This window comes from Tupaia chinensis, unplaced genomic scaffold (assembly GCF_000334495.1).
Source record: "Tupaia chinensis unplaced genomic scaffold, TupChi_1.0 Scaffold000452_1, whole genome shotgun sequence".
NCBI classification, from domain to species: Eukaryota; Metazoa; Chordata; class Mammalia; order Scandentia; family Tupaiidae; genus Tupaia; species Tupaia belangeri.
The window spans coordinates 1,795,733-1,800,731 of record NW_006159959.1 but is presented as its reverse complement, the minus strand read 5'-3'; the positions used below and the strand labels follow the sequence as shown (position 1 = coordinate 1,800,731).

Here is a 4,999-nt window from a genome sequence, read left to right as displayed (position 1 = left end):
ATTAAACAAACAAACAAACAAAAACCCTTTCTTTTGTTTTCCTACCCTTCATTTCTTTCTTTCTTTCTTTCTTTCTTTCTTTCTTTCTTTCTTTCTTTCTTTCTTTCTTTCTTTCTTTCTTTTTGTTTTAAATACTAAATCCTCTGTAAACTTAACTCCCCTAAGCACTTCTACTTATTTGGCATATCATGCAAAATAAATTATTTCAAGGAAGAGTACATTTTTGTGTCTGAGGAGCCTAAATATACCTTCTCTTATGTAATTAGACAAAATTTGCTCTTTAGTTCTGTTTATCATAGATAGCATTACCATATTAGCATGTTCATTCAGATATGTTGTGCCACTGTAGACAGAGGGTTGGATCTCTTCTAGAAACAACCATTTCTAAGCCATGTTATCCGTATTCTGGATATATGAGAAAGAGTACCATCATTCAAGGACAGAATAACAGAACTGAACCTAAGGACTAATCTCTCATGTCAGTAAGTCTAGAAGTAGAAAGTCAAAAAGTTTATAATAGAGAATTTAATTTGGGAGCTAAATAGTAAAACAGACTTGACATTGAAAATGACCTACATTGTGTTTAAACTTCTTCACTTCCTAGGACAGTGAACCTTGTGCCAAACAAGCAGACCTTACGCACAGAATGATCTTATCTTTCACATTATAATTTTTTTTTACTAATATTATCATTGATTTGACATGCTCTTGGTGACAATACCTAATTTATTTTGAAACACAAATGACATTAATGGAGAACATAAGAGTTTGATGTTTACCAAAATGGATCATAGGTTAAAGTAGAGATGTGTTCATGTGACCATGCATTGGAACTTTAATTACAGAATGATTATCAAAATTTGAATGCAGTAATATCTTTCTCAGTTAGCTGCTTTACTTTAAAAAATGCAGATTTGTTATATCGCTCAGCTGATGACTTCACATGCACATACCAGGGATCCTTTCCTGAAATTTCAGCACATCGTTTTTTTGTCATACTCATCTTTTTCAAAAGATAGACATTGATATTCTTCCACATTTTTCTGATTAAAAATTAAGTTGCTGAATAAATCTTGTACTTTTACTTTGAAAAATTTCAGGATTACCACTTGATTTCCAGAATTTCTAAAATGGTGCCTTATTGAGTCATAAGTGTTTTTGTTTGTTTTACAAGAGAGTTTTTTTTTTTTTTTGCTATAGGACCCATTCACTCTTTGGAGACACAGAGAGAGACACAGAGAGAGAAAGTGATAAATCACCCCCCAAGGGGGATGGCCATGCCACAGTCTTTTCTTCTCCATTCTCCTCTCAGGATTTTTGGCATGCACACACATGTTCCTGGTGTGAGTTTCAAGCTGCTGGGTCCAGAACATGAATTGCAGTCAGTCATGTGGGAGTCTAGCACCTTATCCACTACAGTACCTGTTAGTGCTGATTCGTAACTTTGTGATTACTTTAGTAGAATGTTGACTTAAAAACTAAATTGGACTCATTTTACCTATATTTTCAAATGTAGGTTAAATTATAGGCATATAATTCTGAGGCATCATACCTCAAAACAATGATTTGGGTTCATATCATTGAAGAATAATCAATACCAAGACAAAACACAATGCAGATAGCAACTATTTATTTTTTTTGATTCAACCAGTTAAGTGACACCTATAAGCAATAAAGAAGATGAAGGTGATAAAGATTTCTTTCTCTATGCCTCGGCTACCATTCACTCTCAGCTAACGTATCCACTGGCCATGTATTCTTTCAGTTCCCCAGAGCCTTCTGATTTACCCAAAAGTCTGGAACCACCCTATGGTTAAATTAATTTGTGTAAGTTCCTGAACCAGTTCAATACACAAAGAGATATTCAAGACATTGACTCATATTCTAATTGGAAGTCTGAGTGTTTTGAGTGAACTTCACTTTTTTTAAATTAATAGTTATAGCAACCTCATTCTAATTGATTATATCCAAAGGAGTACATGATACTACATAATCAGTTTTATAAAGGAACTACTCTTAACCTTTTTAAATCAATATATTTCTGCTCTTGTTAGTACTTTCTAGAATATTTTCAACTTAGGAAACAAAATCTGATTATATTTTAGACAAGGAAGCCATTTATTTATCTTTGGGAGCACCACTAATAATCAGGTAAGAAGCATAACCTTACCAGTAGTGGACAGACATACTAGCAAGTTTTCACTATTTTGAGAAAAACCTAATTTTAACTAAGTCTAAGCCAAATATGCCTATATTCATATACATATATGAAAAAAAACATGTTTATGAGCAAAAGAACAAAGAGTGCACATATTTACCCTTATGCAGGAGAAATCATACCTTATAAAGTTATGACACAAACAACAATAAGTATATAGTTTATCGAATTTCATTTTAGCTTTTCACTAACTTTTATAAAAATGAATACTTTGTCAATTAGAGATGATTTGAAAGTGCTCTTTGAGAGAAAGTTAGTAATTGAAAACTATTGAAAGAAATATGTGTAAGATAAAACATGAAAATAAATATTGTGTACCAGGGCATATGAATTACATATACAAAACTGGCAAAAAAGATTTCAAATTGAAAGAAAATCATTATAAAACATGAAAATAAATATTGTGTACCAGGTCATCTGAATTACATACACAAAACTGGCAAAAAAGATTTCAAATTGAAAGAAAATCATTTTTATACATATTTTAGAAGTATTCTAAACTTTAAGATTGTTTAATTTTTTTTTCTTCATTCAGCTAAAATGCACATATGCACAGGTGAGAGTGAAAGAGACCGAGTAAATGAAAAAGAGAAATGAGCACCTTCCCACAGGGTCTAGTCACGCCCTCATCCCTCTCCTCCAGTCCTCAAGCCTGTGGGATCTTTTTAGGCTGACAAAGCTGAGGATTCTTACCTCAGTTGTCATATGAGATTTGCTTTCTCTTGAGCAGAACTTTACTGCTGTACAAGGGAGCTGGCCAAAAGTTGGTTAAATGGAACTTAATAAAATGAATGTTTTTAAAGTCTTTTAGTTTACTTTAGTTTTGTTTTCCTTTTATACATGTTAATACAGATGTGGCTCTGACTGGTTCTCAGAAGGGTACCTATTCTCCAGACAGCAGTTCATTTATCTAGGCTGTGACTGGTCTATCCAGCGGGACAATATCAAGATGCTCCCAATTACACTATGATGGGAAGTAAGGGGAGACCGGGAAGTTCTCTATGCAAAGTTAATTAATGTGGTCCTTAACTTACATTCATCACTTCTAATGTGGCTGTGCAGAAATGGGTGCAGTTCCCTGCCTGAATGCAAGTGTGGAGAAAATCAGTGTTCTCATGACTAGAAGAGGAGAAGATGTAGATACTGATGAACATTACTAATGTTCATCACATCAGAATCATGCTGGTGGTCAAGACTTCCAGATACAAATTTTAGATTTTAAGAAGGGAGATTATTTGTACAACATATTTACAAGATTAGAAGAGATCAGAAGGGAAAAATGTTAAAATTATCCTGGGTCATGGTAGGCAAAACAGAACATAAAGCTGGTGTTTGTACACTGTTTTATTTCAGTAGGATATTTTTAAACATATCAAATGTATATGAGCTTATTGATAACCATATCAAGTCATTAAATGCATTATGTTAATTTTAGTATTAAAATTAGCATTTTACTCTTTTTTTGTTTTTAAAATTTTTACCGTAGGGCATGTGCACTGATCAGAGAAAGACAGCGACAGTGAGAGGAAAAGTGAGAAATCACAGATTTGTGTGTCCTCCTCACACAAGGGCCATGGATATGATAATTTTCTCTATAATCTTTCCAATTTTAGTGTATGTGCTACAGACTGAGCACATTACCAAGTGTGATTTTCAAGCCACCAAGACCAGAACACAAGCAGTGGTTCATCATGTGGAAATTCAGTACCTTAACTGCTCCACCACCTGGTAGCCTCAATTTCAGTGTATGTTTTAGAGATATTTTTTGCTATAAGGCCAAAAAGTTTGCTGGAGAGATAAAGAGACAGAAATCTAAGAATCACCCCCTCAGGATCTTGGGCACTCACACTCATGCAGTGAGTTTTGTGCCACCATGTCCAGGACTTGAACCAGGATCTACTACATGGGAGTCTGATGATATAACCATTACACTATCTGCTAGTTTCATTTTAGTATATATATATATATACATATATTATTATTGTATACAATATATAATATATATACATATTAATCTAATTCTTTAAATTTATTCATATATGTGTATGTGTATATATATATGTGTGTGTGTGTATATATATATATGTATATGTATATATGTATATATATATATACATACATATATAAAGAGAATCCTTAGGATTTGCTTCAGAATGAAAGAAAGGTGAAAATTAGTTAATATTAAATATTGGTGATACTGTGGATCAAAGACAAATTTTATACCCTATGAATGCAAATGCTATGACTGATGTGGAAAATAAGTTGGCATAATCTAGAAAAGTCTAAATGTCTCCCTGCACTTTGAGTAAATACTAGGTTGTTGGGAAAACCAAGATGTATTTTTCTGTGCAAAACTCAGTCATGACTTTCCCAAAGACCCAATATAAGTCCTAGAGAAACTCATGTGTATAAACAGGAGGAGTCATGCATAAGAAAGGTTATAGAGGCCTTTTACATTAAGTCACAAGTTGGAAACCAACCAGGTGGCCCTCAACTAGGAAATGGATTAATACATTGAGATATGGAGGGAAAGGGATAGTTCTTCAAAAAGTTTATGGAAAATGGATATTATGAAAAAGCTATGTATGGGTACAAAATTTTCTATACCAAAATAAATTCATCCTTTATTTATCCATTTATTAATTTTAAGGTAATGAGTGTATGCAGGTACATGAAAGAAAGAGTCACCCTCAACAGGGCTTATCACACCATGATACCCTTTCCTCAGTCCTCCAGCTTCTCAGGATCCTACATGACCCATGTATCTTCAGGGCAACCTGA

The 4,999-nt window shown here is 33.3% G+C and overlaps 1 non-coding gene across 1 annotated transcript; it reads right to left on the bottom strand.

Annotated features, from left to right (window-relative positions):
• Window positions 1-3,745: 3,745 nt before the first annotated feature.
• On the bottom strand, window positions 3,746-3,854 carry LOC114009076 (U6 spliceosomal RNA). Its single transcript, XR_003550546.1, has one exon. It is a non-coding gene; the product is annotated as a U6 spliceosomal RNA (small nuclear RNA).
• Between the last annotated feature and the right edge of the window lie 1,145 nt (window positions 3,855-4,999).